Below are 25,531 nucleotides of genomic sequence, written 5' to 3'. Positions count from 1 at the left end.
ATCTGTTAAGTTCAGTCCTGGAGGACCCCTTTCATAATCAGTGTATTCTTCTTAACGTTTAATTCATCTCATTTATCTGGCTTACATATACTGTATTTCTAGGAAATTCATAAACATTTGTAGCTTTTTCCAGTGCTTTAAATGATAAATTTTGTAGCTCTTTTCTTTTTAATTCACCTTTTCTGTAGAGTTTGCTCCTCTATTTGTATCTACATGCTGATCATTAACACTAAGTAGGGTAGACACAAATGCAAACAACATTATGGGAAGCAGCTACTTCTCTATCATTTGATAAGGTGCCACATGAGAGGTTGGGATTCTAAGTAAAAGAAGTGAGAGTTCAGGTTGATGTTTGTATATGTGTTGAAAACTAACTCAGACACAGGAAGCAGAGAGTTGTGAGATGGTGTTAGGAACCCTATAAGAATTGGCTGATGTTACGAATGGTGTTCCACAGGGGTTAGTGCTGGAGCCACTGCTACTTTTAATATACTGTATACAGTATAAATCATTTGGATAGGAATATAAATAACAAGCTGGTTAAGTTTGCTGATGATACCAAGATAGATGGATTGGCAGATAATTGAGAATCTGCTGAATCATTACAGAGGGAATTGGACAGCATACAGCCTTGAGCAGATTTTTGGCAGATGAAATTTAATGTCAGTAAATGTAAAGTATTACATACAGGAAGAAAAAATGTTAGGTTTGAATACACAATGGGGCATCTGAAAAGTCAAGTACTTTCGAAGGACTTAGAAGTCATAGTGGACTTGACACTATCAACTGCCTGTGTTCAGAAGCCATTAAGAAGGCTAACAGAATGTTAGGTTATATAGCACGTTATGAATTGGCGTTAAAATTAGGCATTTTATTGTTTAAAATTTACAATACTAAACATTCCTTTAATCAATATTTAAAATTAAAAAATTGATTGGAACAAAAAAACTCAAATGTGAACTGTGTAAACTAACACTGATTAACTAGTAATAAGGACACCTGAGTAAATAGCCAGCAATTAGAAAACCCACACCTTTTGTCCTTATTTGAACAGAATTTGTGGACTTTTTAACTCTGGACTCTCTTATCCCTTCGTAAACACACTCAGTGTATATTTTAAATAACGTCAAAATTGATTTCAAATTCTTCATCTTTACTGACTTGAACCTTGTATCTGTTAGATCAATTTTTTAGAATTTTAAACAAATTAATGTATTAGATCTGGGGTAATTAGGATTGGAATGGACAAAACAGGACTTTAAGTTTGGGTACATGCTGGGCAAAGAAACAAGGAATGACCACAGGAAGGGCAAAGCAGAGCAGAAGAGAGCTAAAAAGGAGAAGAGCTCAACAAAATTGACAAGGACTTCTGTGGAATAAACAACGATCTGAAGCAACTCTGCACCTAGACTTGTAAAGACTCCTTTTCATGATACAGATTTTGTAATTATACCACACTGCTGACTAGACCATTGCGTAAAGGGATCATTTTCCTGCAGATCATTTAATGTGGTCTATCTTATTCTCAGTATGAAATGTCCCAACACTGCACTCTGGGAGAAACTGGACAAACATTCTACCAAAGAATGAACAGGTTACATTAAGCATGGCAACAGATGTTCCTGTAGCAGCTGACTTCAATAGCCATGGACATTGTGAGAGACAAGAGTTTTATGGCCAGGTATGAGGATTGTTTGCATCTCTCGGACTGTCACAGACAACCGGAGTACAGATCCACATTGTATGGAGAAACTCATCAAAAACTTCAAAAGATTCTATTGGACAGTTATCTTTTCAAAAGATTTTGACTATATGTTGTTCTCCTCTATTTCTAAATCAATCTTAGCCTGGAGAGGTCTATTAATTTTTTTACAGCTAAGATGCCTCACTTAAGTTTTCAAAAGCTGTATCTATCCTAGTGTCTATATAAACACAGAGAATTCTAGTCTCTGTATTTCATTTGCCTGAAGAAGGGGCTTGAATTGTCTCAAAAGCTTGCATATTGTAACCTTTTTAGTTTGCTAATAAAAGGTGCTATACAGTATAGCTTGATTTCTCAATACATCCATAATGGCTAACACAGTACAACACCTAGTTGTGCAGAGCTAGCAGAAGCAGTTGTCCACATGCAGGTTTGGCTGTACATGTGGGGTGCTATAAAGCAGATACGTAACACTCATATAAACAATATAGTAACAGTAACTTTAGCATAGCTGAACCAAAATAACAAACACAAGAATCTTTATAAAAATATATTCAAGGCATAGTTATAAGAGAATCTGGTATAGGTGATTGCCATATTCACTACTGCAGTTAGCCACTGAGAAAAACAGTGTGGTGAGCGGGGACCTGCTTTGGTGGTTGGTCTTAACCATTTGGTCTCCTTCTACTAAGCTAGTAAGTCTTTTTGCTTAAAGCAGCTGCTATGTGCAAATATGACTGTACCCATGGGGTACTATAAAGCAGCTATATTAAGGCAAAATTCAGCGATAATACAAAGTCCAAGGTGGTTATGCCAAATCTTTGTAATGCACTGGTGAGGCCTCATCTGTGTATGGCATACAGTTTTGGTCTCCAGGTTACAAAAAGGACATGGCAGCAGTTGAAAGGTCTAGGGAAGTGTGACTTGGTTGATTCCAGAGTTTTAAGGGGTTGAGTTATGAGGAAAGATTAAAAAAGATGAGCCTTTTCAGTTAAAGCAAAAGAAGACAATGAGGAGACATGATTGAATTGTTTAAAAATTAGAAAGGGAATTAGTACTGTGGATCGAGATCGTTATTTTAAAATTAGTTTATCAAGAACACAGGGACACAGTTGGTAAATTAAGGGTAAATTTCGCACACAAATTAGGACAAAACATTTCTTTACACAGAGAACAATAGACACTTAGAATAAGTTACCAAGTAGTGTCATAGACAGTATGACTTTAGGGATTTTCAAAACTGGACGTGATATTATTTCAGAAGAATTAAGTGGATAGATGGGTGAGCTTTGCAGTGAAGAATGGCCCGCTCCCATTTAGATTGTTCTAAGGCTCTTATGTCATTTTCACTGCTCTCCTTACTAAGAAATGAAAAAAATTACATAAAAGTGAATGTTCCACTGTAGGTATTGTATTTCTTCTACTGATGATGAAACTGGTTTGAATAAAACCCCACACTCACAGTGGTCACTAAGGACTGAGTTTAGGAACCACTATATTAGAATTCACTTAAAACAGAGATCAAACTCTGTCTCTGTAACACCTATTAGTATCCCAATTTGTCCAATACAGTATAGGCAAAAGGTTAACTTGTGGTAATAAAGTTTATAGACAATGCCTTTCTAAGCACTTGGTCTGGCACACTCTGCAAAGATGTTACCTTGTCTTAATTAACACAGCTCTCATTACATGAGATTCAGAAGACTCACTTCACGTTGGCTTCCTGTTGTCTGATGGTACAGACTACATTTAAACCTTAATTCAGCACAGAAACTCAAGTGATTTTCCAGTCTGCAGTCTACTCTGGAGAGCAAACGATGAGATCTACTTTTTTGCTAAAACAGACCCTGCAGTTGCATCCAGCTCCATCAAGTCTGTTGTTTCAACAAAGAAAGTCTGTTCTGCAACTGAATCTGATCCAAAACAGGAAATTTTCTCATTGTTCTGCACTGTAATGCTGCTGTTTTCTTTGAAAAGTTTTTAGAATATTGGAGCAGTCCTGCAAGTTTTGGTAGAACATTATTTTACTTTGCAATTGATGATTCCCCAATAATTGTTGGAAAGTGTGAAAGAATAACTAGATGTACTTCTCATTTATTGATATACTTTCTGTCAATTTCTACAGCTTTGTGTCAACAACAAACAAATAACCTTCTTTTTCCTAGAAAAAAACTGAATCATGTCATTCCAGATCCCCATCTATTCTCCAGTTCAGTGTGTTGTATTCATGTTTAGCCCACAGAGATGATCTGTAACAATAAAGCCTTCAATTTAACTAAAAAATGCCAATGTCTTATTATTAAAAATTATGCTAAAGCATAAATATAATTTTTGTAAACATTATTTTACTGTGTTAAATATTTCTGATCAGCTTAGTTTCACTTTTTGGCTCTATCATTAGGTTCTAAAGCCTACTCAATAATAATCACGTTGACTGCAGTATGTGCATTTGTGGGTTTTATAAAGGTGCCAATAGCCAAAATTTTGTTCATTTAGTGGCCAAGCTTTCAAAGACATCTCAGTGCATTTCATTTGTGTGCCCATCAGTGGAATGGCTACCTAATTAATGTATCTTATCAATAAAAGAACCAGCTAGAAATAACTGACTATAATGAAAACCTTCACTTGCAGTTTCCTTATTGGTACTTTGCCTTATTACTACCAGAGTTAAATTGTCTGGATGAGGAACTACAAAGCTATAGAGGAACTGAACATAAAGTGCATTCATTTAACCTTTCCAGATGTTTCATCATTGACTGTTATAACAAACTTGTACATTTGAACAGCATGACCTTGACGGAGGTTGGGTAGAGCCTTTGGAAAAGCCTCTCTTGCCCTTTCTGGACTGACAGTTTTTTTTTCCCTCCAGAAATATTTGCGAGTTTCTAAACACTGCTATTTACTGATGAGCAAAACAGCTGATTATTTATTTTATTTTATTTTTTTTGCCACTGTCTGGCTCCAAGGAAACCCTCCAACACTTCCTGGACCTTCCACAGCTCCTTCCGTGTAATTCCACATGCTCTCATATGCCTTGTGCATTGATCATTGCACATCTTTGCTGCCTCGTACCACTCATTTGAGTCATGGGTAACTCCTGCATTTAAGTTTTGTCAGTTCTCAGCTGATCCAAGCCAGGATCATTCTGGAGCATCGCCAAGAACCACATACACTGGCAAAGGGATTTTAACAGCCAAGAAGCACCTCTGAACTGCTTGAAGTAAGCACTCTCTTGCTGCATCGCCCTTTTCATGCTCTGCACCATAATAAATAATTTTGTGTTTTTGCATATTAGCACATGGAAATCAATGTGGAGAGACACTGTTTTGTAATTATTTTTTTTTGTCACACAAAGTTTGCTGCTTATTTCACCACTGGCAGTGATAAGGGCTAAGCTTGATTTGATTTGTATTAGTTAGGGAATAGCCTAAATCAAACATGAATGTGAAGTACTGTAAGTTAACTCTCACTTTAACTGAGTTAAGTCCACTGTAGGGTGGTAGCAGTGACACAGCTGAAGATTTTATGATTAGTTTGTACCCCAGATGACTGAAAGAAGTGAAAATGTTGTTTTGTATTTTTTTCTTTTATTAATTTCAATTTATCCAATATTTTAGTCATAGAAAATTAGAGCCTTTTCCAAAAGTAAAACATTTATGAAAATTGTAGGGTAAGCTTATCAAGTAATGTACAAAATCAAGCAGGGAGAAATACTGCTTTGTGATGCTGTTATCATTCATGCAAATATAAATGACAAGCAAAAATTTAGTGTAAAAAAAAAAAATCTAAACTGTTTTTAGCCTAAATAAGAGGGCAACAATTGTGATTCTGTGAAACTTGTCATTACTTCATTAACAGAATCTGTTAATTAAGGCTTGAGAGTTAAAAAAAAACGGTTTCAAAAATAATCATCAGAAATTGGCTGCAGAGTTTCTAAATTTATTATTTCCTTTTCCTCTTTGTGCCATTGAGACACCCTGACTGAAGCTAAATTCCTGAATGAGACATTAATCACAATGTTTGCTGTCTTTTCCAGTACAAGACCCATTTTTTAAACAGTAGTTTTAATGCTAATTTATGCTAAATCTGCAGATCAGCAGTGAATATATAGGGAGTAAATATACACTCAGTGGCCATTTTATTAGGTATTCTCATCTGCTAATATCTAAGAACCCCTTTTGCCACAAGACTAGCCAAAATACTTAAAGATTAAACAAGATTTCAGAAACATTCATTAGGGTCTTTGGACTATGCTAAATTAATAGCACCATATAATTCCTGCAGATTTTTTGTAGCCTTAAAGATATGCACATACATTTATAGGGTTTATGTCAAATCGTCAACTTTACTTTGGTTGTGACATTTATATATAAAGATTCATTATAACAGGTGCCATTTTTCTCATTTTCATCATCCTGTTTTAGAGATGACATAGACACTGTAATCTTATCTTTCTTTTGCGAGTTGATAGGATGGTCTTATGTGTTCTTGTCAGTCCATTTCAAGGTCTGACAATCTGTGCAATTCCAAATTCTTCTCTGCATATCGCTATTGTAAAAAGGTATTTATAACACCATCTTCTGTAAAATGCATGGTAGTGAACAAAAATCTCAGTAGACAAGCTATATTTAAGATGCTGAAACCATACAGTATGTGTGGCATTAAGAATCATACCATAGTCAAATTTGATAGTGTAAAAAATACAAATATGCAGTATGTTTAGGCAATAGTTAAACCTGCTCTTTGTTTCCATTCTGTAGATATATATTGTAAGTTACAACTGTATGAGTGGCTATTTGCGATAACATGTTGTGTGTATTAATGGGCATGTCTACGTAAAAAGTGGTGAAGCAATTGGGCAACAAAACAAGTCTCCTGGTTGAGTTTTTAATTCTGTCTTAGTGCATGAGTTTCATACAGATACGTAATTTGCCTGTGCTCTATATGTACTGTAGAAGTCTCCAGTATAGGAGCTTGTGCTTAATTTTTAGCATTTACGAAAACAAATGTCTATTTACATAAATTTTACTGAGTATATAAATCTCAACTGGATTTATGTGAGTGAAATGGAAATAGGGAGAAATGTGTGTTAATACAGACCAGAAGACGAAAGTAGCAGGCATAAAGAGTGAGAGTCAAGACAAAACATTGATTACCAAAAATCAAAACACTAATAAAGTCAAGGTTGAATGTACTTTGCAAAGGGTCAAGAACAGAATCATTCACTAAATAGACAGTAGTTTCTTAAAGCAAATATCCACAATTTTGCAAACTGCATGGACTATGGAGCCAGCTCTGGAAGTGTCACAATAGTAAACGTCACACAGCATTACTCCCAGGAAAGTCATCCCTAATAACTAACCATCACCTTCCAAAATGATGGCCACAAAAGACTGGCACTTGCTAAAAACAAAATGGTGCTGCAATGCATACAAAATGTAATATTAGGTAATATCTAACATATTCAAGAATAGATTCACTGTACTTCAGAACTTCTGAAACACTCACTGTAGAGTCTAGAGAAAATTTGACCAGGCCACAAAAATTTCTAAACGTTCCCTATTACATAAAAAAGAGTGTCTCAGAGTATGTGTATAAGTGTGCACTAGGATGGTTTGGTACCCCATAAAGGTTGGTTCCTGCTTTCAACTCCATGTTACCAGTATTGTCTCCAGCCCTCATAATCCTGAATGGGATTAAATGTGTTGTGGAGGATGGCCGGCCGTTTATCCCAGCCAATACCCCCAAGCCGCCAGGTGGAGCCCTCCTTGCAGCATGGAGGTCCCCAGAAGACCAGCAGGGCATCATGACAATGGAGTTTTTATACACAGCCCTGCTGGATGCCATGGGGGCCACAAGAGGGAGCTGCAGGGAGGACCAAAGATTTCTTCATGCCCTATGACCCAGAAGTTCGTCATAGGAAGAGCAATGGGCTTCCGGGTTGAAGAAAAGAACTTTTACCTGACCCAGAAGTGATTGAGAATCACATGGACTGGGGATTAGGAACACTTCCGGGTCAGGAGATATAAAAGGACTGTGGGAGCTCCCAGACGGCGAGCTGAACTGGATGGATGGGTGGCAATGCGTTTGGGAGTGGAGGATTGATTTATTGTGTAGTATTTGTGATTTATATGAGTATTGTGGTGGAGAGTGTGCTTTGTGCACTGTGGCAATTAAATAAAGTCTACATTTGGACTTTTACCTGGTGTCTGGAGTCGTGGACAGGGGTTCAAGGGAGCGAGAGCGCCCCCTATCTACTACAGTGTTTAATAATGAATGGATAAGTCCTAAGATGTTGTACTTTCTTTAAAGAATAACGAGTCGGGGCCGAAATATCACCTTCCTAATATCGACTGCAAACACAATACTTTTGTGCTTACACAAGTATTAAATAGCAGAATGTTCCCTGCTTGCCTTAGGTGTTCATAACACTTTTTTTCCCATTCTTTTTTTTTTACCATTCTATGTAATTTTAAGACTTACAGGCCTTTAACAGACCATGTATTTACTGTTTACTGAAAATTGTGTAAAGTACATTTTCATTCATTATCAGAGAATGCTTAAAACTGATTAAACTATGTAGCTAGTAAGCTCTATCTGATGTGTGTCATTTCAAATTAATATCACTATGGAAGTGTAGTGTAGTCCAGTAATGACAACACTTTGGAATGTTTAAACTGTGCTTTTGTTATAGGACTAGAAAATTTATTACACACCATTTAAGACTGCATGTTCTTTTTGTTTGTGCATATTAGTAGTTAAACACTAAACAGTAAATATTAGTTACTGCTCTGAAAATCTCATTATATTATTTAATTACCTTCATTTGTTAAAAAAACATTAATGAGCTATACTAAATATGACAAGTTATTCATATGTGCAAAATTACCATCTATAAATCAAAACCTAATTACTTTTCACATTATGTCAAAATATTTTCAGATTGAACACTTTATCAGTGATCTATGCTTGAAATGCTCCAAGGTCTATAATAGATAAAAAAAAAATACCAAAAGAAGATGCAGTGAACAGAAATTATTCAACAGTGCATCTCATCCTCCTGACATTTTCATTCATATATAAATTAATTTTCTGAGTCATCTTTATCAGGCTGAATGTCGTGGGAAGTCGAGGCATTTCTGGGTAGCTCTGGTGTAGCTCAGAATTGCAGTCCTCCGTAAGGCGCATTCAGTCACATACCAACACTTATTTATATTTGGTTACTGAACAGCAACCTAACCTGGTGCATCTATTTTAATTGTGATATGAAATATAAGTACCCATAAAACACCTAGCTGAACATGAGGAAAGCATGCAAAGCCCACGGTTACTAGGCTGAAAATTGAATCCAAATCCCGAGAGCTACTATGGTATATGACTTTTGTTAAACATTAGTGAATTTATCTCCTCCTAGAAAATTGCTTTCAATGCTGCGTTTATTATGAAAGTGACTAAGTTCTCCTAGGAGAAAAGTTCTGTAGAAAAAACACCTTTTGTCGATTTAACAATAATTAAGAATGCAGCACTCTGCGTCTTCAAAATCATGTCATAGTCTACTTTTTGGAATGCAAAATAATTTTGTGTGTTCAGTCGCTCAGATTGTATTTTCCTAAATGTGAAATTGTCTGCAGGGCATAACACTGGACAGAACAAAGTGTTTAACTTGATTTTTTTCTCTTTAAGGGCCTAGCTTGAATACATTCCCTGTTACAGTAAGGCAGTGAACAATAATGCAGATGAAAATTGCTTCACATTTTCAGTATTTCAATAATGAGGTACTAAGCTTTAATAGGAGTTTACTGCCAAAAATTACTAATGCTAATATTTATGATATGTTCATATATTTAGATACTTACAGTATGACACTTAAGAATTCAAATTTAAAATGTTAAGTCTTTAAGTATTCAGAAAATTTTCTTTAATGTATTGTTGCATTGATTACCAAGAAAAATATGGACAATTTGTTCAAACATTGACAAATTACAACTATAAACAAAAACTACCAATAACTCAGACAGCAATAATAGCCTGCAGCTAGTTAATTTTAATTACAAAAATAAATTGGAAATAACCTTTCATCCCAAACATTATGTTTAGCTGACAAAAAATAACTTTTAATTTTAGACTCAGCATGGCTTTGGTTTTAAACATTTAAAAAGGTAATGCAGTGTGAGGGGTGATTGAGGTTTTTATTGTGTTACTTTAATTTAGGCCATTAGACTAATGAATTAGTCTTCAGTGTAGTGTTACTTTCTGTTCATTTTGAAGCTGATCAGATGAATCAGGTCACTAAGCAGAACTAGAACCATAAGTGTGGTTCACTTGAGTCTTCCTAACAGTACAGGCGCTTTTGTCCTCATGATGTGCAAAGGGATTTGTTAAATTTTTAACAGCTGTTGTAATGAATATTAAGACTCGGAAAACGCTTTACTGCTTATTTCCTTCTTTATTCAATGACCAGAGAACCATGCTCCCTATTCAGTAGTATTTGCCTATTTAAACTGGAGTCTTTGTTCCTTTTTTTCTATCCTTTCTTCCGTGAATGTCACCTTACTGTAAAATTGTTTTCTTATGTCATCTTCATTTTCAAAGTCATTAATCTCCTCTTTGGCCTTCACTATCCCCAGACAGCACAGTTTCAGTTAAATTGAAAAACTCTGTAGTTGGTTTCCTAAGCATTTTTTTAAGAGGACTACATTTTTGTTTCATTACTTAGCTTATTTTGGATGCCATCATCATTGTGTTGGAAAAATATCAATATTTTAATCACCTTGCAAAAGGCACATTTTTAAAACTATAAATAAATTCTAGCTTGAAGGTCAGACTGACATTACCCATTTTGCGGTGCTGAACGTTGCTAAAAAGCTGCCAAACCACCAAACACTCAATTCAAGCAAGAGTGTTGATTTTATCTCCACAGGGCCTCTTTGGAATGCAGACTCTGACTTACCTGATGACGTGATCAATTATAAAATGACATCCCACAGATGTCTCTTTGAGGCATCACCTAAACACCCAAGTTAATAAACAAAGGACTTTAACTCAATGGTGGGCAACATTGATGGACAAAACTTTGCCTGAATTGCCAAGTGGAAGGTTGGGCTTATGTGCACCCAAGAAACAAATATAAAACATCTGCTCCTTCATTTAAGAAAAATTTTCTGCACCATATTTGCTAATTGCTCTCAACCTGGAAGGAACGGCTGCTGTCTATAGCAGGGACCACATTGCCTAGGGTTTGGCCATATAAAAAAGCTGGAATGATCCCTTTTACTCTGAAGGACAAACTGGTGCTGGACTAGAAGAGTGGTAGGCTTATCTGTGTTGGAGTTGGATGAGTGGGCCATGAAGAGAAAACTGCAATACAGCCCTCAACCACAAGCTGCAACCAAAGTGAAGGACAAAAACTCATGGACAAAAGAAGGAGACACACTCTTAATTTCCTTTTACATGACTCAGAAAGTCATCTTGGAAAGGAGCAAAGCGTGATCTCCATCAACCCCCAAAGTTTACCTACTTTGATTCCGAGAACTATTAATTGTAACTTGGTAGTTAGGAGATAACCAGTTATTGTATTATAGTGTTGGTGTTACTGTAACTGAAAAATAACCTTTGTGTGGGATAACTTTTTTTTAGTTGTTATTAGTTTCACTCCTTAAATACAGTAGGGAGTTCAGAGTAGCTTCTCCCTCTCTCTCTCACACACACACATTTCTTATGAGAAGGTAGAGCAGCAGTGAGTAAATCAATTCTACCTTCGTCGAAGCAGGCACTAGAAACCTCATGACCTGCTAAAGAACTTATCCATCTTAATCACAAGAATTGAAACAGGAATTTATAAATTATGTGCCTTTTTATATGAGAGAAAAATTGTTTTTTTTTTGAAAAAAGTCTTTCAACCTGCCTTGACCACAGCAGAAAAAGTGAAATGTATTTAATGTCGACTTTAGCTGATTTATGAACTTTGATTTATGAACATAAATTGAACAGATCTCTTCATATTTCTTTGTCCTAGCTGGAAGGTGAAGTGGAGATCCTTCACATTTCCAATAAGCTGTTTTTTCCAATGTGTTTTCGACCACTTGTCTAGCTTTCACAATAATTACATTCATTTTCTTACAAAAGGAAAGGCTACATTGCCCATCTTCAGGTTCAGTGTTCATTATATGTTCATTCTGAAAATGTTCTTTACAGTGATGTTGTTTTAGACACCTGAACCTCAGTATTTACAAGGGCACCCGTAGTAAAGTAAATACTAAACGTAAGCCATCTAGTCCCTAAAACACCTTTCCAACTTAAACATTTTTCATTTCATTTTCTTCTTGTCCTCTTGCTTATCATTTGCAAAATACCTTCTCAGTTCTGCTATTTTTGCAACCTATGGGGTCTCATTTATTATACTATGAAATAAAAAAAATGAGTTAAAACTCACAAACATCCATCACTCCAGTGCATCAGCTCAGTTAAATGTAAGCCTTGCTTACTTTTCGGGTTCAGATCTTTGTCATTGTGGCACCCTGGAGTATTCACTCTAGAAATATGTCACACTATACAATATATTCTATCCTTCCTTTTACTGCTCAGAAGGCTGTACGTTTGCAAATATTCCATCCTTTATACATGATGCTAAAATGAAATAAGTCTATAATTAACTCTATTTTTTCCTGATAAAATCAAATTAGTACCCTTGTACCTTTTATATTTCTGAAAAGTGCTTAAATGGATTTTAGAAATTTTAATAATTAATGTTGTCGTGCATTTATTAGTTCTGCTGCCTTAAAGCTATAGAAAACTAAGTTTCAATTCTGGCCTAGGGATTGCTTGTGTAAAGTTCCCATTTTTTCTCAAACTTTGAATGGGGATTTCTGCATAAACTTCATCTTTATTTCCATAAATTAAATATGTCCAAATTACAGTATGTTGTATCGTGACTGGAAACTGGCTTGTTATGAATGATTGTCAGTTTGGGTTCTAAGTTCATATTACAATGACATAGTGCCTCATTTGGAGTTGTTTCCTGCCCAGCACATGATGGTGCAATGATAGGTACTTTCATCACTAAGTGGGTTAATTAAACGGGCAAATTAATGGATAAATATGTGTCACTAATTTGACAGTACAGAGTAAGTTTAAAAAAAAAAAAAATCGGTAAGTATTATGACTGGGCTGGAGAATCAGGGGGATGTGTGGCAGACCAAACAGTGCTCTAATTGAGGGACTTAATCATCTAAATACAGTAAGTGGAGTAGAGCCAGCAGTTGAAAGGAGATTTGAGATTTAAAATGCATAAACAACCAGTTGCAGTGTTGTTTAAGCGTTAGTATGGAGTCCAGTGTTGGTAGCTTCAGCTCAAAGTTGGTTAGGAAGAAGGTGCTGCCTGAGATGTGTGTTTCAGGGCTGGAATTCTAAACATCCAACAGCCAGAAATCTTTTTATAGTCCACAACACGGACTGAATTAGGGCATCCTTTATGGCCCTGACAGTGAGGGAATACCAGCAGGGTTTGAGTTTAGGAGCTTCTGCAGCTGGAACAATGGGAGCGTACATGCAGTTAGTGGGCTTGGTAGAAACTTAACTTGTTACAAACAGGTAATAAATACTCTTATTTGGTGAATTAGAACTTCACTCTGTGTGCGTACCATGCACTTCCATTCTGTCGAGTTGAGTTGGTACAGTATGTAAGTTAATTTTTCCAGTTGCTAAATAATTGACATTGAAACCCACTAAATCCATTTTAGTGTCATGGGGACCAACAGCACTAGATATAGGGCCAGGAACAGCTATGGACAGAATGCAAGTTAAGTCACCAGGGCCATACACACCCACCCACACAGGGGTCAATTTTGGAACTGGTGATGTGGGAAGAATACCAAAGTACTCAGAGGATAGACCAGGCTGAAAGCCCATGGACGAATGTGCAAACTCCACACAGACAACAGCTGGGTGTGGGATTCAAACCCATGATGCTGGATCAATGAAGCTGTAGCACTACCCTTGTACACGTTATGATAAATGACAAGTTGTCCTCACAGATATATACGTTATGAGAGAAATGTGGGAGCCACTCTAGTAGTGACTGGTTTACAGTGTTTCATTGCAACATTTTGAACATTTTAATGCTTTGTGGACAGTTGATAGTTAAAAAATAAATTGTACATAAGTTTTCTATGAGTGAAGTTTTGTATTACAGGCTGTTGTAATGTCCTATTGGTTAGTAAAGGTTTGAGAGTCTGGTATCTCCATTGCTCCATATGCGCTGGTTTTTGATCCTTTATCTTTAAATGGATGTAATTATAGAAAAGCTCAGCAGTTTGGAACTCATTTACAATATGGTATCAGTACAAGCAACAGTGGGATTGAGTGTTGTTACTGTTAATTATACCCTTTGAAGTAAATAATATGTTTTACTCTACAAATGAAATTCCTCCACATTTAATCTGCAATATAGTAGAGTGGTATATGGTACATAATGATATTTTTCATCATTTCAAAACTTACTGAGGGCTATTAACATTTTTCATTACATGCAAAGTGGTGATTTTCTTAATTGTTGTATGCCTCAATTTCCAACATTCCTACCTTTATTTACTACAGCTGTTTAGTAGTGAAAACTAACAGACTATTGCATAAGGCAGATAAATGTGATGTTGTGCCTGATGTCATTACTCTTTACTAGCCTGTCCTCCTTCAATCCTGACAGCATCACCTGTTCCTTAGTGGCTTACCTTGTGCCAAAGTTTTGATCCACCTTATACAACACCATTATAGGCTTTTCTTGTTCATATGCCCACAGTAGTTTAATGTGCAACAGAAGCAGTCTAATTCTCAAAAGATATTTAAAAACAGATATGGAAGAAGAGTTAAATATATCATGAGTGTCGGGTGTGGTGGAAAGATAAAATAAACTACTTATTCATCTTCGGGATATTGAATGTCTCTGGATTGCAGACATATCATGACATCAGAATCACTAGCTGAACCTGTAGTCTGTGTATGTGTATTACATTGACTCAGGTGTAGCTTCCTTTATAGTGGTATCCAGTGGTCAAAGGTCTTGGGTGTCTGTCTTGAATCTTTTTTTTTTTCCTTCTGAAAATCCTATAAGCGTAGATTTTAAAATTTGGCAGGAAAATGTTTAGAACTTTCCTTCTTTCAGTTTAAAAACATTTTGATAATTTCAAATAAAAACAAATACAAAATGACTCAAATGGTGTCAAATTAACATACATTTGCAATGGCTTATCACGGTGCACACCCTGTCATTGTGTGACATTCAAAAAGAAAAATATAAACTAATAACTTAAAAGTACAACTATTAATCACCAGAAAATATAGGAAATGTTATAAATAGGAGAGAGATTGCTCTAATGCCTTCAGACTGTGACAGCAATCGCTACAACTACGGCTACTTGACAGATTAGACAGAGAAGAGGTCACTAACTGTGATAGTGTAACAATATATAGCTTGACAGCTGTTTTCCTAAATATGAAATATGATATGAACTTTAAGGTTTTGCATAATACTATCCCACTTTCAAGAAAAAAGACATTATAGTATTTCATGTAGTGGTAATGTTAACCAGTTAATCAGATATTACAAATACTGCTCAGAAACCATAAGATAATTGAGAAATGCTGCAGGCATTTGGGTCCCATCTGTCTCAGCTATGTTCTTCACTAAAGAAAAGTAGTCCTTGAAGTTGAAAGGGACATACTAACTATAGATGGAAAAGTTCCTTGACAAATTACAGAGAAAACCTTCCGGGGGAAATTCTAATCACAGACTTTGATAGCAGCAGAAGCCATAGATTTCAAATGAAGATGTGCTTTTAAATTTAGTATTAGTTAAGATGTTTCATTCCACTGATCTAAAAGTTAATGAACTAAACATTGATCCTTCTCTCTGAATTCAACAAGTAAGGCAATTGTACTCAATTAAAACCTTACACTTGCACCTTTGATCCAATCCCAGCATTGTTTAAAGAAGTTTCTGATGTGCTCATTGATATTATACTTGATATAGTTAACTTCTCATTAGATACTGGGGTCTTCCCACTGTCCACTGACAGATTGAGGAGATTGTTCCTCCCCCACACTATGCGACTCTTCAATTCCACCCGGGGGAGTAAATGCTAACATTACTCAAAAGTTATTGTCTGCTTTTATATGCTTTTTTATTACTATTTAATTTAATATTGTTTTTTTGTATCAGCATACTGCTGCTGGATTATGTGAATTTCCCCTTGGGATTAATAAAGTATCTATCTATCTATCTATCTATCTATCTATCTATCTATCTATCTATCTATCTATCTATCTATCTATCTATCTATCTATCTATCTATCTATTTTATATGGGGTACCACAAGAATCTATTCTGGGCCCCACTATTATTTTCAATTTACATGCTCCCTTTAGGCCAGATTATCTCAAAACACAAGGTGAGTGTGGTAAAGTGAGGTCCATGGCTGATTGCCATTTTAAATAAATAATTGTCACACTCAAGGCTTTAAGGATGGGCATGGTAGTGTGGTGAGAGCGGTTTCTGTGCACGATGCAGGCAGTCCCATGCTTAAGTGCACGGGTGTGGAATCATCCTTGGCCATAATTGATGCCAGGAGCTGCTGATCGCCACCACTGTGCCATATTCCCATTTTAAAAGGGAGAAGCGTGATTGCTAGAGAAAAAACAACAACAACATTTATTTATATAGCACATTTTCATACAAACAGTAGCTCAAAGTGCTTTACATATTAAAGAATAGAAAAATGAAAGACACAATTATAAAACAAAATAAATCAACATTAATTAACATCGAATAAGAGTAAGGTTCAATGGCCAGGGGGGACAGAAAAACAAAAAAACTCCAGACGGCTGGAGAAAAAATAAAATCTGTAGGGATTCCAGACCATGAGACCGCCCAGTCCCCACTGGGCATTCTACCTAACATAAATGAAACAGTCCTCTTTGGATTTAGGATTCTCACGGAAGGGCTTCATGATGATGATGGTCACGTAGAAAAAGAGCGGTGGTTAGTGAAGGCAGGAGCCCGTAAGATTTGGTGCGAGAGAGAACAGGCTCATGTGAGAGAAAGCAAGCAGTTGGGAGAAGACCCTACGAGAAGGAGTGTAAGGCCGACACTTGGTGGGGGGCAGTCGAAAGTGGTTGCTCCAATTGAACAGTTTCAAGGAGCAGGAGCGACCAGGATGGTGACCGGCTCGCAGTGTAAGACCGGGAAGGCAGCAGGGGTCGAGGAGGCTTGGGAGGTGAACCCCAGCGTGAGCGCCCTGGCCATTGGGGACCCTAGTTTTGGTCCAGTGTGGGAGCCTGTACATACCCATGGGACAGAAGGCAACCAGATGTGCGGGAGGTCAGCTGCGTCTGCTGATAAGACAACTCCTTTGCTGTGAGGTCCATGAGGGATAAGCAACTTTAACCTCCACTGGACACTGTTTTTATGGATTATTTATTTATGAACTTTGGACACTTTAGTTTAGTTTAGTTTTGATTCTGTTTTTAATAAAAGTACTGTACACTTTTGCACCTTTCCCTTGCTTTATGTGATGTCCTCATTTTTCCAGTTGATCCGGTTATGACTATTGACAGTGCCGGGTTCAGGAGGCTCCCAAAACAGGAAGAGGGAGCATGGAGCAGGACCTGCACCGTCACAGTGAGCTACCACAGTTTTATGCAGACAACACACAGATTGAGCCAAGCCAGAAGTTAAGAACTTAAGTGTGATCATGGACTCTGATCTAAATTTGAAATCACATGTTAACTTTTACTAGGGCTGCATTTTTCACTTAAATATTGCAAAAATTAGACATCTTATATCCTTGCAAGATGCTGAAAAATGAATTCATGTTCTCCTAACAGGGCTACCTAAAAAAGACATTAAGTTAGTCCAAAATGCAGCAGCTAGAATCTTAACCAGCAAAAGAAAATCTGAGCACATCTCACTGGTTTTAGCATCATTACATTGGTTACCTGTGTCATTTAGAATAGATTTTAAAATACTGGGTATATAAAGCTGTGAATAATCTTACTCCCTCATATATTTTGGAGTGCCTGTCCCCTTTACATCCCCAGTTGTAACCACAGATCATCTAACACTGGTTTGCTTATTATACCAAGAGCTAATCATAAAAGAAGTGGTAAGGCAACCTTTTGCTGTTATGTAGCACAAATTTGGAATACTTTACTGATAGAGATATGCCAAGCTAATACTGTACCATTGATCAATCTAAAAAAATTATTAAAAACCCACTATTTCAGTTTGGCCTTTTAATTAATTTTTGTTCTACCTCTAATAGATTTTGTATGTATTGCAACATCATGTACTTCATTATTAATCCCTATTTTTCTCTATTTTCTTTCCTGGTTTCTCTGTCCACCACCACCTGATCACAGTACTATGCTGCCAATTGTGATGATGGAATGAAAGTAGATATACTATCTGACATCATCAGCATCGAATTGACTATTGTGAACATTAAAAAATGAGACTGACCCAAGCACCTTTGTTAGATAGAATGCACAGTGGAGGCTGGCTGGTCAGTTTTTGTTTTTCCTGTCCTCCCTGGCCATCTATCCATAGGATCAGACTTATCTTAATGGACTTTAAAAAACCTATCTTTAAATTAAGATTCTGCAACTATATCTGTTATGTAAGCACATATTCTTTTTTTTTTATAGTTAAAACTATCAGTACCAAAAGTGGAGTGCAATTGAATACAATTGAAAAGAGTATGAGTGAAAGGATGCATAAATCAAATTGCAACCCTGCTCAGTCTATGGTTCAGAATTGCTCTGCACATTATTTTACATGGACGTGGTACGTCTAGATGTAAAGAATGTAATGGAAATGGCTTAGCTTATTATTGTGTAATAACTGGACAATACATTTCAATCTGAATGTACAGAATGATTTGAGAAGATATTTAAGCCAAGATGTAGCTGGCATATGTTTTATAGTGGATGGCATTTCAGACTCTTTCTAACACAGAGTTTATTACCAAAGACAGATAATCTTCCCAAAGTTTGCTGACCAGAAGTGTCAAGTGCCCATTACTTTAGAAAGCTCTGTTCCTTAAGGGAAAAAGCATTGATACAAAGTGGATCCATTTCACTGAGCCACAAGTTAATTAAGACTGTACAATGTATGAGCCAACATAAAGGACATAAAAGACAAAATACTGACCCCTCACAAAAATGTCAGTAGATGCTTCAGGCTTCAAAATGAAAGTTACTTTACTTGAAACTATTGACACATTTCTCTTTCACAAAACTGAAAAACTAGCCAGAGCATCGTCCTCTCCACTTCAGACAGTTGTATCACATATAGCTGGACCTCAATGAGAAAGGTATTATGCAGATCCCGGTCTCTTTTGAATTGCAAAGTTAAACTCATCTGAAAGCTGAGACTTTTCCATTGCTGGCTAATAAATTACAATGTATTACAAAGGTACTGTGTAGTTGATAGCTTGTACTTCAGAATAATAAGAAACATTCTGTTTTTAAGAAGTATAGAAAATGAGAGCTTGAAATGTTATGTCCCTTTGGAACAGAATGGCAAATGATTGAAGTCTTTTAGTTTTCTTTTGTTTCACACACATAACTATTCTTTTAATAACTCAACCTTTTCTAAATACAGTAAATTGTTTTAAAATATCAGATTATTTAAGTGTGTCCCTGAGGAACTCAAAACATAAATCTAAACAACTTTATGACTTCTATAGTTTAATATGGTCAGAATCTGCATCTATCCATGTTCTTAATCCTGACTCCTGTTTGCTGTTGCCTGGCAACTTTAATATCGTGGCTTTTACCTGAGGCACGTTTTAGCCTTGGTTGTTGCGGAGTTAAGAACATCAGTGGCATTCATTAGTCGCTGTTTTACTGTAGCCATATTACTAGTTTACTGACAGCCTAAAAACAAAGAAAGTGTGAGGTGGGGAAAGGCCTAAGTCCAAACCAGAATGCCAAAGCCCAAAACGTTAACCAAATGTCAGAATGTCTGGACAACCACAGAGATTCTGAATGCTAGCTAGAGAATGAAGAGGGATTTTCTTCTTTGATTTATCCACAGACCTGGATGTTGTTAATAGTGTGTTACCATATTTATATAAGCAGAGTGGTGATGTTATGTGTCGCCAATTTAAATAATCACAAGGTAGCAATAGGATGCTGTTGCTAGCCATAAAATGCCAGTTCCTGTGCTAGAAAACCTCATACAAAATTCACAGCATGAAGACAAATATAATGAGAAAAAATAAATGTACTTAATGCAGAAATTGGATTGGCATATAACAAAGTGAGAAATTAATAACACATGTATAAAATGGGGCATGAGAATTCTTCCAAGCTCAACAGATTTCTTTGCAGACCTAAAGATAAATTCAATTTGTTTTACTGTATTTATTGTTCTGCTTACTACATATTTCTTCTTTTTAGGGAGCGACAATGTTCTATCACTCTCCTAAAAAGAAATTTCATTTTCAGAACATAACTTTGCCATTCACAGTACACATTGATCTTTCTTTTATATTTGGTTTTGCACTGTTGGCCATATTGTAATATGAAATTGAATGTAGTTTTATGTTCTTTGAAAACAAAGTAAAGTAATTTTCCATTAAATTGGTCCTTTTAAAAAATAAAATGCATATGAATATTGATGTATTTCCCTGACAGTGAGAAAAAAACTTTGTCTAAAGTTACAAGAATGCAAAATATATATTTATATATTTATTCTTTACAATATTCTACATATTTCACTCTAGTGAGCAAATAAAAGAATAAAAAAATATTCTGTTCATATTTCTGTCTCAAGGTTTGCCACCTAGCGATCATTTTAAGTATTATGTTGTTCATTTTTTTCAATCCACTTATCTTAAGAAGGCAGTTTAGTGAAGTTCTGAACACTCTGTTTATGACACCAGTTATTTCACGTTAAGTCCTGGCGAAAATATGCCTGTAAGTTTCATTTTTAAATAATTATTTTGTAAATATTAAAATGTCTGCTACAGTTAATTGATTTATTTATAATGTATTTTTCTATAGATTGATTGTTTGGTGTGAGCATTGAAAAGCACCCTTTGTACTGTGTTTTGTACTTTTACAAGCAAGAATGAAAGATTTATTACTCTGAGCAAGAAACCAGTTTACTGGAGTTATTCGCTATCTGTCTAGCTTTGCACAGACACACAATCCACTGGGGAGAATTAACAAAGAAGACCTCATTTAAAGTGAAGTTAGGATTCCAGAAAAAGAAATTTCACTGGTCAAAACTGGAAAAAAATATAGCACAATGATTAAAATAAAAAAAAACCAAACAAATGCATATACAAGTGCTGTACCTTTTACTAGTTAAGAGATACATTACCATAGATAACAATGACTTCTTGTATTTCATTGGTTTTTCATCCTGCATTGCCTCATTCTATTGGTTGTCCAGCTGCTAAAGTGGATTTTGTAGTGCAGATGATCAATAGAATTAGCAAGATTTGATGAAGCGTATTTTTAGGACAAGGTTTGCACATCTGCTCGCAGGTTAACCATGCATTGCAGCTTATGTTTATCCTGATTACAAGTTTTCAAGAACACAAATAGATTAGAGTAGACATTGCAAAACGTGTGAAATCAGCATTTATAAAATATATTGCTCAACATTAATATAAAAAAATCCTTTGTTGAAATTTCTTAATCATAGATGGGCACAATCGAAATTCTCAAATTGTCCATCAACCTCAGTTCTCAAGAATTTGAAGGAAGTAACTTGGTTTACCAATTTGAATTTGATCAGATGAAGCTATTTTTTTCCTATGTATTTGGTTTTGATTTGTTTTAGTTAACCATTTAAATGTCATGGCACATTACTAAAAAAAAAAATTGGCATATTAAACAAAACTTGAAAAGGAGATGTTGCTCTGTAGAAAAAAGTGATGTCACTTTCTTTTCTGTAATATGGCACATGAACCTTATAGCTCCAAGCATAAGCAGCCTCTCCCTTCACTGACACTTCACATCAAAAGTCAGTTCAGCTAAAGTGTGAGCTTTAAGAATGTATACATGAGGGACCCGGCATTGAAATACAGAATTCAAGTCACCATTTGATAAGACCACATCATTCATAGTCAAATGACTCCGGCAATTGCATATTCAAGGCTCAGAGATATCTTGGTCTAGCACTGTTTACCATAGTGGTCAGAGAGCAAGATAATAATAATAATACATTTTATTTACATAGCAACTTTCACATGTTCAAAGCACTTCAGAAAGAACAGGGCATATACAACATTAGATACAATTAATATTAGAATAAAATACTAAATCAAGTTAAATACAGCATATACAAACATTGAAATAGAATAAGAGACAATAAGCCAGAATAAAATGCAAAAATACAAGTACTACAAGAAAAACCATGAACAAATAATATAAATAAACCATATATTCCAAATGGATGGTCAGAAAGTCAGGGTAAGATGAATGTCCTCCTGAACAAAGGAGTTTTTTTGTTGTTTTTTGTAAGAATGAATGGAGAGCTGATGTAATTAATTTACGGAGGTTGATCCAAAGTGTGGGCACTACAGAAACGAAGGCTCTGTCACTCATAGAGCACAAGTTAAATTGGGGTCACAACAAGATTGCCAGAAATAGTGGAGTGAGATTATTGAAGTATTCTGCTGTGCATCCGTTTAAAGCATTGTAGGTTAGTAACAATTTTATGGAATCAGTCAAGATGGAACAGAATGGTTGTTATGTGTTTGCTGCTATGGGTCTGTGTAAGGACACTTTCATTAGAGTGTTGAATCAACTGGAGCTGTGATAACTGATTAGGAGCGATACCTGTCAGTAGGAGGTAACAATAATTGATGTGGGATGTAATAAAAGTATGGGCAGGTTTCTCAACATCAGAAAAAGCGAGGATTAAATATGGTATACCTGTATATTACAAGGTGGAAGCAAGAAAGTTTCTTAATGTGGATTGTGAGTAGAGTAAGAAAGGGAGGAATAAAAATGAAACCAAGATTCCTAGCAGAAGAAGAAGGTCTGATGACATCAGCACTAAGGCTGATTCAAAAGGATCTCATTTTCTTAAGCTGAACTTTACTGCCAATTTGCAGACTTCAGATTTTTTGTTGTTTCATTTTAAAGAGTTATATCCCATTCGGTTTTAATTTCACTGAGGTGAGTTTTGTAGTGAGGAAACTCTGAACTTTCAGTTTTTACCCTGAAACAGACCTGAGTATCATCTGCATAACGTTTCAGCCGTGGCATGGCCAAATGGGGAGGCAGCTAGATGGATGAGGTCTCCAGGACTCTAAAAATATCCAAACCTAATTATGTCATATCATCTACTGTTAAACTGTACTTCTAAAATTTTTATTATTATGCTGTATTAAGGAATTGTTCTGTTCTGTATATTGTATTGTATTGACCCCCTACTTTTGACACCCACTGCACGCCCAACCTACCTGGAAAGGGGTCTCTCTTTGAACTGCCTTTCCCGAGATTTCTTCCATTTTTCCCTACAAGGTTTTTATTGGGAGATTTTCCTTGTCTTCTCAGAGAGTCAAGGCTGGGGGGCTGTCAAAAGGCAGGGCCTGTTAAAGCCCATTGCGGCACTTCCTGTGTGATTTTGGGCTATACAAAAATAAACTGTATTGTATTGTATTGTATAATAATGGTAAGCTAGTCCAAAGCTACAAATAATAAGGCCTAAGGGAAGCATATACCGTAGATACAGAAGGGCAGAGGGTTGTGGGCAGAATCCTGAGGAACTCCTTGTCTGACTGACGCTGAGCTCGATCAGCTGTTGCATAGACTAACAAATTCTTGCCTATCAGTCAGATAGGACTTAAATGAGAGATGCCCAGGACCAAAATGTTCTCCATTCTGGGCAGTATCAAAAGCTGCACTAAGTTCTAACAGAATTAATATACTGGTTTGCCCTGCTTCTGCTACCGTAAGCAAATCATTAGGTACCTGAGGCAGTGCAGTTTCACAGCTGTGCACAGTGTTCTGAAAGCATTCTGAAAGGGGTCCATCAGCTTTTTACAAGTTAAGTAACTGGTGAGTTGGGAGACCAGAACACACTTAAAACATGTAACAGAAAAGGTAAGTGTGAGATAGGGCTAAAATTATTCAGATAGAAAGCATCAACACCCCACTTTTTTAACACTGGAGGTTACAGAAGTGATTTTTCAAAGTAAATGGAACACAGCCAATGTCAAGAGATGTGTTTATTATTGTCATAACATTCGGGATTATGGCATGAAGGCAGGATTTCATAAGCATGGTGGGAATGGTGTCTAGTATACAGTACAAGTAGTGGGCCTCAGCTTACACAGCAGACAAGATTTGATAAGCAGGTTATTAACAAACAGAGATTAAACTGGTGAAAATTTGTAAAGGGAACTGGATGGAGAGGGAAGACATTGTGGTGGATGGCCTGGGCATGCACAGTGAGGCTGGTCTTATGTGACACTCTCTCAAGGTGACAGTCAGCTGCTTCATAGACAGTAATGCTGAATTATACCATGGAGATAAACACTTAAATATTTCAAAGAATTACCTTTAAGAATAACTGTCCTGGAAAGAGAACATAAATGAATTACTGAAGTAATTCTGTCAAATCAGTTTAAAAAGACCCATTGTATTTCAGAGGATGACGGAGAACAGTAAGCAATATATGACTACATTTTATTATTAGTTTTACAGGCAGACATTTGAAAGACAGTGGACATGCAGTTATTGTTCTTTTAATGTTTCACTTACCTGTACAGCAAACCTCCCACCTTGTCTTGAGATGCAAGCCTCTGTAAAAGTAAACATAATCGGATGGAGTCACTTTGATTACAGGCTCAAAATCATTTAATTTTTGCCAAGTTTAAGTTAAGCATAACATATCAAGGTTGTAGTCTGTAATGAATTCTGACAGTGTTAGTGCTTTACCATTGAAAGGCCTTGTGTTAAGCAAGGAATTGTTAGTGGTTAAGAGTTTGTTGCATGCTGACCCAAGTCCAAAGTTTATTTCAATATACATTATCACAGATTTAGCGCATTGACACCCTTATATACAACAAGCCTTAGTAAGATGGCGTATTCCAAAACAAGTTCTACTGGTGAAATTCTCTGTTGCAACCTGGCAATGTCGATTTAAATATGTTGGCCATTCCACAATACTAATGCATTTTATGACATTTCAGTCTGACCATTTGCTATAGACAAATACTTTAATAATCAGAAGTTTACAAAAAAAATTACTGTATTTCAGCGTAGTAGAAAGTCAGTTTTGTGTTGATGGGGGGGTTAGAGATAAGTGGCGGCAACAACACAGCACGGGTTCAAGTGAAACTGAAACTGGTGCCACTGGATCTTTGATCCATTTAAAACACAGGAAATCATTTAAGATGCACATAAAGGTAATTGCCAAAGGGGTTCCAGCACATAGAGATTCAAATGAACTGTTCTGGAGGCCGCTAACACAGCCAAGACATAATCCTTAAAAATAAACGCGAATTTGAGGCAAAAAGTGGTAAATTCCAACCATGAGCAAAACTAACAGTGAGAGAAAGTGAAACATGTTCAAGGTTCAATGTAAATTTCAATGAGAAGTGTTATTCACAGAGAGCAGCAGCAAGTGTGCAAAAGCATTACCTGCCTGCTTTTAAGATGATCATAACTTAATGTTTGAAAGCCTTTATTGGCAAACCTTGGTGCCAATTATCATCCAAAGGCTTGGACTTACATACACCCAAGAAAACAATGGCAAAATGTCCACTAATTTGTTTGTAAAACTGTACCAACACTAGTACTGTCCTCTCT

At 36.1% G+C, this 25,531-nt stretch overlaps 1 protein-coding gene across 7 annotated transcripts in view; it reads left to right on the top strand.

Moving 5' to 3' along the window:
• kcnip4a (potassium voltage-gated channel interacting protein 4a) overlaps positions 1-25,531 on the top strand; it is a 1,100,580-nt gene that overhangs the window by 936,375 nt on the left and 138,674 nt on the right. The gene's annotated exons all lie outside the window — the stretch shown is intronic.

The sequence above is a fragment of the Polypterus senegalus genome, chromosome 4 (genome assembly GCF_016835505.1).
Source record: "Polypterus senegalus isolate Bchr_013 chromosome 4, ASM1683550v1, whole genome shotgun sequence".
NCBI classification, from domain to species: Eukaryota; Metazoa; Chordata; class Cladistia; order Polypteriformes; family Polypteridae; genus Polypterus; species Polypterus senegalus.
Note: the sequence above shows the minus strand (reverse complement) of the source record. Positions and strands in the feature narration are given on the sequence as shown.